This window comes from Eulemur rufifrons, chromosome 7, assembly GCF_041146395.1.
Source record: "Eulemur rufifrons isolate Redbay chromosome 7, OSU_ERuf_1, whole genome shotgun sequence".
NCBI lineage: Eukaryota > Metazoa > Chordata > Mammalia > Primates > Lemuridae > Eulemur > Eulemur rufifrons.
This window is the reverse complement of record NC_090989.1, coordinates 58247891-58261939: the sequence shown is the minus strand read 5'-3', so window position 1 is coordinate 58261939 and position 14049 is coordinate 58247891. Positions and strand designations below refer to the sequence as shown.

Genomic DNA, 14049 nt, shown 5'->3' with positions numbered 1-14049 from the left:
ATATAAAAAGTACCTTGCGTCTTCTGTTACTCCTAGAAGAGTTCTGTATCACTTACACAAAAGAAAATCACAGCCAAATAGCCTTCTTAAACATATAATAACATTTAATGCCCCCCTTTATTAAGGGGATATTCCTAATCCTCACAATGTTCCTGCAAAAGTAGTAGTTTTATAGTTTGCTCCACAGGTGATAAAAGTGAGGTTCAGAAGAGTTTAAGCCACATGCCCCAAACTGTATCGTTAATAAGCAGACAACCTGAGATTCAAACTCAAGTCCATCTGTCTTTCTAAAGACCATAATCTTGCTGTAATAGCAGGCCCTATAGTATGATACCTCCCATTTCCTATAGACAGAGGCTAGATGCTGTTATGAAAGAGTTAAGTAAAATGTATTATTTGTGACAACTGTCTGAAACGTGGTTCTATAACTTGCATTTATTTAATAATTCACAAATGAAGAGTAATTATCAATATGTCACAGATGAAGAGCTGCATGTATGGATCAGTGTAATTTTCGTTCTTTGGCTTATGGATGCAGTGTGCCCCAGGGAGTTTCACAATCCACATGGCATCTCCCAGCGCTGTGTTCTTTGTCAGCCAACCAAAGTACAAAACTCCGCTCTGTTTCATGCGGCTCACAACTGGTTACTATCTGAAGAGATTTATATAAAATTACCTACCATATGTGGACTTACTTTCTTTTCTGAATTTGTCCTCCACCCTTGAGTGAGGGCAAAATACCAATTGTTGGTACTGGCTTTGTAGTTTTTAATAAGTGTTTATTTTGAAAGTGTTGTCCCAAGAGAGGAAGAAGAGGTGGGTGTGGGTCTTACCTTTTGCTATTCTCTCTCTGCCTTCTTGTGCCCGTTTCCCATCTTATTCAATATTATCAGTTTGCTATTAATATAATCCTTAGATGAAAAAGACATAAAATGTTCATAGACTAGAAGTTATTAAGACTTTAAACCACATAAGACCACCCTTGGGGTCGTTTTTCTTTTTTTTTTTTTTTTTGGTCTGAATTTTGCATATTTCAGTTTTCTTATAGAGGGCCTAGGCTGTATACTAGGAATATGTAGCTTATACCTTCTCTACTTCCTTTTGTTTTTTTTTTCCCAGTCTGAGAGAACCTCTGCTTTAGACTCATTATATATCCTAAAACAGGCCAGTTATTAGATTTATAAGATTGTCACCCTGTGGTGGTGGTAGAGTTTGGTATGACATTCAGATGTGTGTTAAGCAAAGCATCATGGTCTAGTGGGAAAAACATGGGCCTTGAGTATTACAGGAGCTTAGCCCTTTTGCTTACCAGCTATGTAGCTTTGGGTGAGTTATTTAACTCTTGGAGCCTAAGTTTTTTAATATGTAAAATGAGGGTGAACAATAATATCTAGTTTATAGAGATATTGTGCAGATTAAATAAAATAGTACATACAAAATAGTTAGAACAGTGCCTTACCCTCAGTGAATTTTGGTTGCTTACATTTCATGCAGTAAGGAAATGGAAAAATAGGAAAGAGTAGTAATTAGAAAATAATGATACTGAGTTTGAAAAAGCTCATTTCAATTCAGCATAGCAGAAAGAGCATTTGTCTAGAAGGCAGAGGCGTGGGTTCTAGCTCTGTTTTTAGAAAACTAGAAAATCTTTGCTATTCACCTTAGTATCTTAGTTTCCTCATGTCTGAAATGAGTGAGTTAGAATGCATGATCTCTATTTAGTTATATATTAATAGTTTGACTTCAGAAGATTTTTCTCCCCTCAGAGTAGTCTATGACATTCCATTCAACAGTGTGTTAAGTCTCAAAGGTCAACAGCCAAGTACGGCAGACAGGGCTGTTGTTAAGATACACTTTTCCCTGTGCAGCTATGTTTACAGTACATTTATGTTCTTTGTATATTTGTCATGTGTCTGAGTATTTATGCACCTGCATAGTTGTTGAAGTAAGCACACTAGCATACATTCATACATTTTTGGGGTATGTGTGTTTATATATAACCTATATATATATATATACAGTATGTGTATATATATAAATATATGTCTGTGTGTATGAGAAACAGATGCACTGTAGGCAGATAAAGCAGATAAATATAGATCCAAATAGAAGCATAAGCATACAAATATAGACGTTATATAGAGTGAAAGCAAGCAGATCAGCATCATTTCATTATTGCTTGAAGTCTTTGTAATAAAAGAGCTGAAAATCAGTAACTGACATTGAAATTATTGACTGAATGACACTGTCAGATCAGAAGGCACAATGTAAGGTAAGAAAATAACCTTTCTTTCAACTTTGAGGAGAAATTAGCAGGAAGATTTATTACTTTTAATTATTCGATTTAAGAAAGTTTTTAGATGCTATGTAGTGTGGTGTTTTTAATAGTACAGATATGTCACCTTTCCTAAAAATACTACAGACAGCAAAAATAAATAAGACAAGAAAATCTATTCTGGTCTTGAGAAGAGATTTGGCAAAGGTGACACCTGGATCACTTTTGTCCACAGGCTGTGATTTGCAACTCTCTCCTGTTTCTAGATATAGACAGATGAGTTGGCTTCATTCTACATTGTTTTAAGCCAGCCCCTCTGAAGTGCTTAAGGAAACCCACCTAAAGGAGATATTTTGAAGCAAAAGGCCAAAGTCACCATTGCTAAGTTATTGTCATAGGGATGCTTGCAATTATGATTATGGAGTGTGTTGTATGAGTAAAACTGGGCTTCCATCTGTTACTTTTATATCACTGTCTACTTTCACCAGTCAAAATAATTGGTTGTGAGTTTTTGCTTTGTTTTGTTGTTGTCAGGAAGGTATTGTGAGTTATTTTTAGCTGGTTCGAGTCTTGGTCATGTGTTTAAATACTATTTGAAAAAAAAAGCAGTGTCTCCTCTCTTACCCCACTAAACCTCATCTATTTCCCTAACAGATCTCATCTCTTCTTCAGCTTTGTAGTAAGAACATCTAGAGAAGCTAAACTTTGAAGAAATCCCTTGAAATATGCAGCTACAAAGCCTGCTTTTGCCCAATACCACAACTGTCAGACTTGTTGTTGCTTTTACTGGTGTTTAGTCTACCATTACTTTTCCATACAGGGATGGGAGAAGAGGGTCAGGAATACGTGCTAGATCTCTCTATTGTGCTTCTGCTAAATCGGGAGTTAGTGCTTCTTCCTTCTTGCTCCCAATCAGTTTAGACTTGAGGAAGAAAAGGAGGGAAGGGCAGAGCAATAAGGGCTCATCAAATGTTGAGGAATATGTTGGTGTTTCTGAAAAAACTGTTCATTCTCTCAAGTCTTTTCTGTTTCATTTACTTTGTTGTTAATTTCTTCACCAAATTAGGATTTTAAAAAATGTTTTTTAAAAGTGTCCAATAGTCTTGAGGAACATAGTGCATTACACACACACAGACACACAGTTATATAAGATTCATCCCAAAACACTGACTGCATTGTGTGAATCAAATGGAGTATACTTTCCATTATACGCTTCATAGTCATGTGTAAAGTTGGCAAACTCTACAGTGCTTCAGGCTGTAGTCTTTTAAAACTGCTGTTATTTACCTGACGAGCTCTAATGTTATCTTGAACAAGTATTTATTGGAGAGTATTATAAAATAATATGTTCACATAAAATGATTCAGTAAAGACAACTTTGGAAAAATAACCATTTTCCATATTAACATAGTCAAACTCTTTATCTTTACACCCCCCCCCACACACAAACACACTATTTAGACTAAAGCACTATGACCTATTTAGCTTAAGAAATACCTTAGGATCAAAATTCTGAGAGAAGTTATATATACACACACACTCCTCTTTTCTTGTTCTTTATTTGTTTCCTTTTCTCCTGGATTATCACATTTACTGTTTAGCTTTTGTCAAATACTTTTATAGTAATTACCAGAAATTTTGGCAAGGACAAAAAAATTATAGATATATATATTTATATATATACACACATGCAGATTGAAATGTTAATGTATTAATCATCTGATTTTTTGCATTATATTTTTAAAACTTTTATCTAGTATAAATATTTAAAGGGATTTTTATAAACATTCAAATATCTGGTCTGATTTAAAAGTTCCTAGAAGATTATACATTTTCTTATCCAAGACAAGACATTTTCCAAATAATCATCTGGATATTTGCATTTGAACAAATGGGGATTATCAGAACGAAGAGCAATGCAAGAACCTATCTCTTTTGAAGAGTTATCTACTACCCATCCCGCCTCTTACTTGGAGTATGAAGTGGCTCTCAACATTGACATGGAAAATTTTTTTTTTTTTTTTTTGGTTAAATGGCTTCATATTCTGCTCCTGGCATCGCAGTGCACTGTAGCACATAGGGGCCTTGGAATCAAACAGATCCTGATTCAGGTCTCACTTCACAACTTTTTAATTCGCTCTGGTGTCCTTAGGCAGGTTAGCTAACAGCTCTATAGCTGTGTTGCTAATCTATAAAACATGGGCCAGTGCTACTTCACAGTAGGTTTATATTAAATGAAATAATATTAATGAAATACGTGGCATATAATATGTACTCAGTAAGTACTAGTTTCCTCTGGCCTGTTCATTTTAATGTACATCTGTGATTTCCTCCCCCATCCTCACCGTTGTGGCATAGCGTTGTACCATAACCATTAGGCATTGTAGACAATGCTAGAGAAACAGAATCAAGGTATTTTAAAAATTATTAATTACCTGATACCCACCCTGAGAATGGGCTTATGAGGAAAGAAATCTAAGGAAACCATCAGAAATCCCTGTCTCCTATAATTGTAATATTTTGTACAAAACCAAAGTTAGCAAACTAGAGTGGGAGACTTTTCAACAAAGAGTTGCTGAAATCCTGTTCACATCAATAAAGTGGAATGAACTGATGTACATTAAGCCTCTTAAAATAATAGGAGATCCTTTTATTATCCATTCATATATGAGGGTAATGTCCTTCATTCCACAGTGGATGTTGCTCAGGTTGGTTGACTGTAGATTAAGCTTGTTGATTAGCACCAGCCCTTTAAAGAGAAAGGGTCAGGATAAGACTATCATTGAAAGTATTGAATAGTTGCTGTATATTTTGTTTTTTAAGAAATGGAGGGGCAGCACTCTGGGAGGCCGATGTAGGTGGATCATTTGAGCTCACAAGTTCTAGACCAGCCTGAGCAAGAGCGAGACCCTGTCTCTACTAAAATAGAAAGAAATTAGCTGGACAACTAAAAAAATATGTATAGAAAAAATTAGCTGGGCATGGTGTCACATGCCTGTAGTCCAGCTACTCAGGAGGCTGAGGCAGAAGGATTGCTCGAGCCCAGGAGTTTGAGGTTGCTGTGAGCTAGGCTAATGCCATAGCACTCTAGCCCGGGCAACTCTGTCTCAAAAAAAAAAAGAAAGAAATGAAATGGAGTGGGGGGACCTCCCACTCTAAGATATTTGGAGCTGCAGTTCAGCCTAGAGCTGACCATTTTAGCTGAATTATAAACCCCATAAGAGTAAGGTTTATAATGGAAACAATGACACAATCTTAATTACAATGATTCTGGACGCAACGTGCCTGTAATCCCAGGACCTCTTTCTCATGTCTGAGTACTCTTTTCTTTTAACCTCTTCAGACTTCATTTTCTGTGTAACTGCACTTTGAGTGTGCAACTCTTTCTGATGCTTTTTGGAACTGAAAGAGTTTGGCCAGTATCATATTAAGTCACATTAAACCACTGGGATTTGTCTGGCTCTCCCCCTGCTGTGCCATAACCAGTCTCAAATATTTGGATCTGGGGAATGGAAATAAAGAAAATGGAAAAGAGATGACTTGGTGTAGAGAAGAAATGACTGATCTGGAGGTCAGGACCCTTTGCTCTCTCTTTGATGAGACACTTTGAAACACTAGGCCCCAGTTACCATACTGATAATATGGAGATCTAGACAGCTGTAACTTTCTAGAGGAAAGCCTACAGCTGTAGTTTACCTTCAATTTGTCCGTATCTTATTGCATTTTTTTAACTTAAATATAAACCAAAGGCCTATGTATTATATAATACTAAATTTATGCTTTTTTCTTCCTTTATAATTTCTGAGGATATCAAAGAACATTAACAAAAAAAAAATTCTATGAGGAAAAGAAATAAATAAAAGTTGGATAAATATATGAAAAGTGAGAGGAAAGGAAGAATTTGGAGTCAGGAAAGGGCATATATGAACTAGACACAGGAGAAGTAAGAGGACAGGAGGTGAAGACTCATGTAAAGATTTAAAAATTAAGAAGAGGAAGAGAAGAAGCAAGAATTTAAACAACAGATTCATGTTTATGATTTAAAAAAATTAAGTAGCTTTGAGGTAAACATTTTACATAATATAAGGATTCCCCGTCTTATAAAAGAATCCATAGAAATCTTTCCCTGTGGAATTTAAAATAAGATTCAATTCATACAACTTTGATTCAGTCTATGCTGTGAAAAAATGAACTATGAGTTTTACATACTAGTCCCAGCTCTGTCTCAAAATCCATGCCTTTGAGAAAGTTAATTCTGAGCCTCAGAATCTTCATATATAAAATGAGGGGGGTCAGGGAAGTTCCCATCTACTTTTAAGAGTCCATGAAATGAAAAGGCACGTGGGAAAATCTTGTCGACATGTTGCCAGGATGCTCACTGGAGGAAGTTGCTGAATTTGAGTACATTAATTGAATGCCCAAAGTTGAAAAAAAAAAAAAAAACTTTTTGAGGATGACTAAAATCTGCATGCTTCGTCCTGGAGAATTAATAAGACAGTAGCTCCATTTATAAAGATACAATATAGCTACCATTGCTGAACATGCTTTTAGCTGAATCTTCAACTGGGACTTTTGAGAGATTGTAGCTTCATTTATTTATTTATTTGTTCATTTTATTTTTGTTTTAATTTTGGAGCCAGGTTCTTGCCCTGTCACCCAGGCTAGAACGCAGTGGCATCACCGCTCACTCCAACTTCAAACTCCTGGGTTCAAGTGATTTTCTTGCCTGAGGCTCCTCCTCAGTAGCTGGCACTACAGGCATGTACCACTACACCTGGCTAATTTTTTAATTTTTTATAGAGACAGGGTCTCCCTACGTTGCTCAGGCTGGTTTTGAACTCCTGGCCTCAAGTGATCCTCCTGCCTTGGCCTCCCAAAGTGCCAGTATTAGAGGTATGAGCCACCATACCCAGCGCTTAATTTTTTTCTAAAGGTCTTATTTTCCAATTAACTAAAAGATGGCATTTCTGATTTTCCAATCCAGAATTTATTTTGGATAAAAAATCTCCTGTTTAACCAAGAAAATGAAAATCAGTACATTCTTGGTCACCCTTATATTAATTTAGATTTGCATAACTTAATCAAAACTCAACCTGTCTTGCCCTTCAACAAAAAGCCATATTCTCTCCCATTACTACATAGCTACATTCTTCTCAGTGTTTTTTAAAAGATGAATTATGTTGATATCCCATGTCTTTTCCTTTAGAATATGTCCATGGAAATTAAAATGGACTTTTCTGTGCCCACGACAGAAATGAAAAGATAGTCCAAAAGGGCTGGTGGAAATGAACAGAAAACTTTGCTTATTTTATCAGTGTTATAATTCTTGTTAAGCTTTTTCCTAATAAAATGGAACTGAAGTCAACTGACCCTTAAATAATAGTCTGATATTTCCTTTACATTATTATTTTATCTGCACATAAATGATAGAGCTTATGAGGCCAGGCACAGTGGCTCACACCTATAATCCCAGCACTTAGGGAGGCCAAGGTGGAAGGATCACTTGAGCCCAGGAGTTTGAAACCAGCCTGGGCAACACAGCAAGACCCTGTCTCTACTAAAAAAGAAAAAAAAAATTAGTTGATGTGGTAGTTTACACCTGTTATCCTAGCTATTTGGGAGACTGAGCCAGGAAGATCACTTGGGCCTGGGAACTAGAGATTGCAATGAGCTGTGATCATGCCACAACACTCCAGTCTGGATGACAGAGCAAGACCCTGTCTCACAAAAAAAAAAAAAAAAAAAAGGCAGTACAACCCAAGAATTCCTGTAAAACATTAGAATATATTTTTCTGAAGCCTTTCTCGTGCACTTTTCCAACAGAGATGTTTATCCCCTATCATTTTAACAAATATTTGCTGAGCACTGTGTTAAGTGCTAGCTATACAACTGTATGCACACTGCTATTGGTCATTAAGACATCTTCTACAAGCGGATGGTGTAGGTGTCTGTTTAATATTTTCTAAGCTAAAATGGGTGAAAAGAGAAGACAATGAGATGATCAGAAATGAAACCCAAACTCTTGTTCTTTCCTTTGAATAACCTCCTGTAATTTGCCCCAGTCATCATTTGCAAATACACATTCAGGAAGGAAACAACTTCCCTGCTCAGCTCTCTAGCTGGTTGCTGAATAAAGAGAACTTTATTTCACCTTAGTGGTTGTTCCCAGCCATAGGAGGGCACTAAGGTACCTAGCAGCACAGTCAACTTCACCCTTCCTTTCTGACCTAAGCTTTGGGAATTCATTGTATGGTCTGGCAAGCACTGAGCAACCTTGAAAAACTGGGATGTCTATAATAATCCTGTTCAAAAGTTGAAGGCTTTCCGTAGACATAAGACATTATTTAAATTTCCTTTATAAGTACCGTTCATCAGTTTAGGGTCCTTCCTCATTTGGCCCATTTCTCTTTGATCATCCTACATTGGGCTGGTTTTTTTTTCAGCCAAATAATTTGTGGCATATCTTCTTCTAAAGTAAAACAGTGACCTGTTTAAAGATTTATAAATGTGTTCTTTATATATTTTTAAAGGAGATGTTAAATAGAATATATTTCTCTTTGCCCTGATGATATCCCTGTATATCTTTCAAATAATATTTACCATTAGGTAAACCAGTTGGACCATAACACTGGCTATCACAGATACAGATTCACAGTTGCATAGAGAAAATGATAAATAGGTACATATGGAGAAGTCTGAGAGTTCAGTGGAATTGCTTTCAAGTAATTTGATACATTAGTACTCACAGACATTCACCTGACAATAATCCTCATTAGAAATAGGATTGGGATATTGGGGTCACTAGCTCTAGTGCAGGTCTCTGAGACCTGAACAATAACCGAACGTCAGAGCTAAAGGAAATAAAAATGAACCTATTCCAGGCATTAGAATTGTTTCTCTAAATAAGCTCTGTCTCCCTCCCCTTCATTCCTCCTTTTTTCTCTCCGTGTTCTTCTCTTTCTCTTTTTACTCCCTCCCCTTCCCACTCCTTTCTTTTTAGTGTTCTGAATTCATTAGATGGCATAGTGTAAATCAATAGTAAACGCTAACCGCCTACTCTGTACTCAGTTACGCAACATCACATAACCGGTACACAGAGACAAAAAGGGAAAAAGCACACACAGCCTTTACATTCAAAAGCTCTTGCATAATTTTACTTTTCCACAGCCAAGAAAAAAAAAAGGAAATAACAGATGGGGGAACTTACAGTTTTTTTCCCTTTTCTCAGACTGTTCAGAAGGGAGTTAGTTAACATCCAGGGCCATTTCTAGTTGCCCTGGGCTGGAGCAACATGTCCCATAATTGTCAGTGCCGTAACTGGCTTTAAATAGGTCTTTGTGACCCTATGTGACGTAATGAATTTTCCAGGTAATAGAAGACTTCACTTATTCTGAGGTGTTTTTACTTAGTTTTTACTTATTTTACAAAACCCCAAAACATTTGAAGTATGAAATGAATTTTAAAATAGAAAGAGGATAAGGAAGAGGTGTGTGTGTGTGTGTGTGTGTGTTTTCACTTGAAATGAATTCTGATGTAATATTTATGTAAAAAGCCAGTTATATAAATCCATCTTCCTCTTTTTACTTTGGGAGCTGTATAAAGTTCTAATTTTCTTTCTTTTGACAAAGTACATTCAAACCCCAAAGCCTTAATGAAAGAGAAATCATCTAGGTTCTTACAACAGAGATAGTTAATTCAAACTCTCTATAGAATCCATCAACTAAACAACCATTTTACTTAAGAACCTGTGGCTTCTGGAATTCTCATTTGAAACTTTCTGTTACACTACTTCCTGGAACAACTTTTGGTCTTCGGGTTCATTGTACTGCCTTTCTTAATGCCTCAAATGTATAATAAATGGGGTTTTTTCTCTCCCTCTTTCTGTAACCCTTCACCCCTTACCCATACCCCAAGTTTTTCATTACAATAACTCCCTTCCCAGTTTAAAAGGGAACATAGTGAGATTTGCCTGCATTTATCAGTCTTTGTTCCCTGTTATATTTTGTTTCACTTAACTAACTGATGTCCTCTGGGAACCAGGCATTTGTCTGATAAGGGAGGTTGGAGAGATTTTGAGCTTTCTTTTGTTCTTCCTTTTTGGTTTCTGCCTATCAAATGGCTACAAAATGAGAAGACACAGCACTAGGCACTATTAGGATACAATAAATTAAGTTCATGCGTTCAAAAGGTGATGTCGGTGGTAGTAGTTCTGATTGTTTTTAATGCAATTGGAAAGGGTGGGAGAAAGGATGGATATGATCATTATTGTGTGAATAGGAACTATTAAAGCACTTCGTCTCCTTGTATTTGGGATCAGCATCATTCTTTTAGGTCATATTTTACTTCTGGATGTTGAAGCCATAAGAAATTGGTTCATTTGATTTTACTGAAGGGATGATGTGAATTTTTCCTTTAATTTTTTTCTAGAAGACTGAGGCTATTTTATAATTTGTTTAACATTGTCTTATGTTTTAGCTGTTGCAATTTAGAATTCCTTTATATGGAAAAATCTGGTGCACAAAGATAAAAATCAAAGCCAAGAGAGTTTTGTCTGGTTTTTCAGGTTTCATTGCTTGAATGTGTGACTCTCTGTTGTAACAACTGAGTAATCAAGATCATTGGGATTATCGTGTCACTGTATTTATGATGACATGGGGGCAGATGTCTTTTGTTGTCTTAATATGAATAATGACTAAACTAGTATATATATTTAAAGTATTTTATAAATATATTTCCTTTCAGCTTTTTTTTTTATCAGAATCTATAGTTTGGATAGTCTTGTTTGTAGAAAATGATGAAAATTCATTAGAATATTCTAGTCTTTAACCAGGAAATCATATTCACATGTATATTTTGCTAAGTGTCCCTCTATATGCATTATAGCTGAGTTTGGATTTCAATATGCAATTTTGTATGTAGGTACCTGATTATCAAAAAAAATTTTTTCTATACCATGTAAAGTGCATTCTTTATAATGTAATTATAATCTATACTCAAGTTCTTATTTTTAATGTGTAGTTCTGTATAGAAGAAGTCATTTTGAGTACCCTGATTTTCAAATAGGTTGCCTGGATTTGAAAGAAAACTTAGGACAATAAAAGGTAGGAGGATTAGCATTTTCTTGGTTGTCAAAAATAGTTGGAGCCATCTGGTTATGAAAGAAGTAGAGGAAAACATCTTTGAACTTTTTCCCTGCCTCCCGTTGCCAGAATAGCTTCGATTTTCATCTTACTAGGTTTTCACCGTCCCTGAACCATACTAGGGCTTGATCTTTCAAAGTCCAGTGTGTGCCAACCTAGTCTGCTCAGCCCTCATTTTTTGTTATAACTGAGGCTCTGGGAACATGTAGGCCTCTCATTTTTGTTTTTATTTTTCTATAATATAGGATCCAGGTTTAGGAAGTGCTGGGAGGCTTAAGCTTTCTATTCCCAGGCCATGCAAGAAGCTAGGAAGAATTTTTAACATTTTCAAATTTTTCATAAGTCCTCCACAACTCTTTCAATCTAGCTTCTCATCTTGTTGCCACTGGCAATGGTGATATTTTTTAATGTTGTAACAAGAACCTCAGTCACTGACTTATCTTTTGCAGCAGAATCACTCCAGTTGTGTATGGCACATAGTAGTAGCTTCATAAATGTTTTTCACGTTTGGGTGAGCTGGTGGGGGACCTGCCGTGGCTATTCCTTCATGGTGTTTATGCAGGTAAGCAGTAACCCATGCAAGTAATGAAGGAGTAAGAAGAAATCAGATACAAAGCTCTTCAGGCTCTAATAGTGGACACATCACCCCGTTTTATGATAAAGCCCTTTTTATCCTCTTTCTGTCTTTATAACAGGAACAAATTTCAGAAGGCAATTTTACATCTTTCCTAGAGGTCCTTTTGAGTGGTCAGAGCTGCACAGACCATTGGCTCATTTAAAAAACAATTTTTGGCAGGCTACTTTTGTGATCCTCATTAAGTTTCATATGCAAATGTGTTAGGTACTTAAATGATTCTAGCTCTCAAATAAACTCTTCTTGCACTCTGCCACAGCATCCTTTGAATCTTGGCTTTTCTCATTTTCTCTGGACAATTATTTTTGGACTTCTTTTATTTATTATAGGTTCTAGGATGGTAACTATGGAAAAAATCTACAGAGTTCTTCTTTTATATAGTTTTTTATTCCTTTTAGCTACATGAATTCCTGATTTTTCTAAATCAATTTTGGCTTAAGTTAATCATGCTGGTCATTTTCAAGGCTTTCATTGTGGTGGCGGTATTGGGGGTGGCGGTGATCTCTGGGAAAGGACCTGTGACTTCTAAATTTTAAAGGCATTGAAAAGAAAAACTTGTGGAATTATTGATAGACTGCTGCTTATTAGGCAAGCCGTTTTTAAAATGCAGATTATATAATATTTGGAGACTTTGTTTCTCCCTAGTAGAAGCTTTTTAAATGTTAATTTGAGGTTTGTTTTGTTGTTCTATGACTTAGCATAAAAGGTTTTGGTTTTAAAAGGTTTCAGTTCACTCGTTCCATTTGTCTTACAGGACTTAGAATATTATACTATATATTTATTTATACTCATAAAGGCGGATAAGGCCAGTAACTCACAACTCATGAAACCAGGGGTAAATAATCCATATCTTGTTCTCCCACCATTGCCACAATATTTATATCTATAACACAAGTAACAAACAACCAAAAACAAGGAGAAACCAGTTTGTTTTTATTTACAAAATGTTTAATCAAAATTACAGTAAAGTTCAAATGGAGCTGTAAATCCTGGTGGTTTACAATGGTTTGATTTATTTTTTAAAACAGACCATGGATAATTAACCATAAAACATAACTTTCTCAACACAAGTTTCGGTGAATTGCAGAAATGGGCAGCAAGTCATTCATAACTGGTTGCAACTGGTTAGAGCCCTTAAAGTTAAATATGCAGGCAGTCTCAAAAGCCATTTTCTCAGTGTACAATTGTATTTTCGTTCCCAAAGGCAAGCATCTTTTACTTTTTATATAGTATCGCTAAGTTAGTGTCCCACAGGAAGGAACAAATGGGTTATTTTCTATAATTGCCATATCATCATACATTTATGAAAATAAATACCTGGCATTGAACAGTATTCTTTTTCATTTCAGAATGTTTCACGATCACTAACTGGATATTCCTCACAACATTGCTGTCTGGTGAGTATCCTTCTTTATCTTTAAATGGAAGTCCAAGATACTGAGATGCAAAGAAGTCAAATGTATTTCTACAAACCTCAGAAAAAATTAGACCGAAAGGCTGTGATGAGTTTAAATTTTAACAAAACATATTTTGATATCGGTAAAGGGTAGATCTTTCATTTCCTGTTTTTTCATTTGAAAAACCATCATTTAGAAGGATAAGAAACATGATCTTCAGAACCTATTACAACAGATTTCAACAACACCTTAGAATGACATTGTTACGTAGGGGTGGAAGTACTCAAAGGACTTGTTTGGAAGACTCTCCAGAGATTCGTATTTCCACAGGAGACTCCCGAGTGGACATAAAGGGTGATAGGGTGGAGCCGGGCACTGGTATTTCCCATGTAGAACACAGGATGTCTCGGTATTAAGCAAACACACACAAAACCCTCCAGACATATTTTATGATACTTTGAACTATCAATTAGTATTTTGTGATATTCTGTAAATGTGAAATACATTTGCTTTACTTGGATCAATCTTAAAATTAGACATGATTGCTTTGCATACACTCACAAACGGAAAGGGAAAATACTCTTTAGGGATATGAATAAGGCCACT

General features: G+C 35.9%; 1 protein-coding gene across 1 annotated transcript in view; it reads left to right on the top strand.

Moving 5' to 3' along the window:
• The window catches only part of ZBTB20 (zinc finger and BTB domain containing 20), a 724156-nt gene that overhangs the window by 364591 nt on the left and 345516 nt on the right, over positions 1-14049 (top strand). The window contains exon 5 of the mRNA XM_069472643.1: positions 13396-13443. The gene's annotated coding sequence lies outside the window, so the exon portion shown is untranslated. The remainder of the gene's footprint in view (positions 1-13395; positions 13444-14049) is intronic.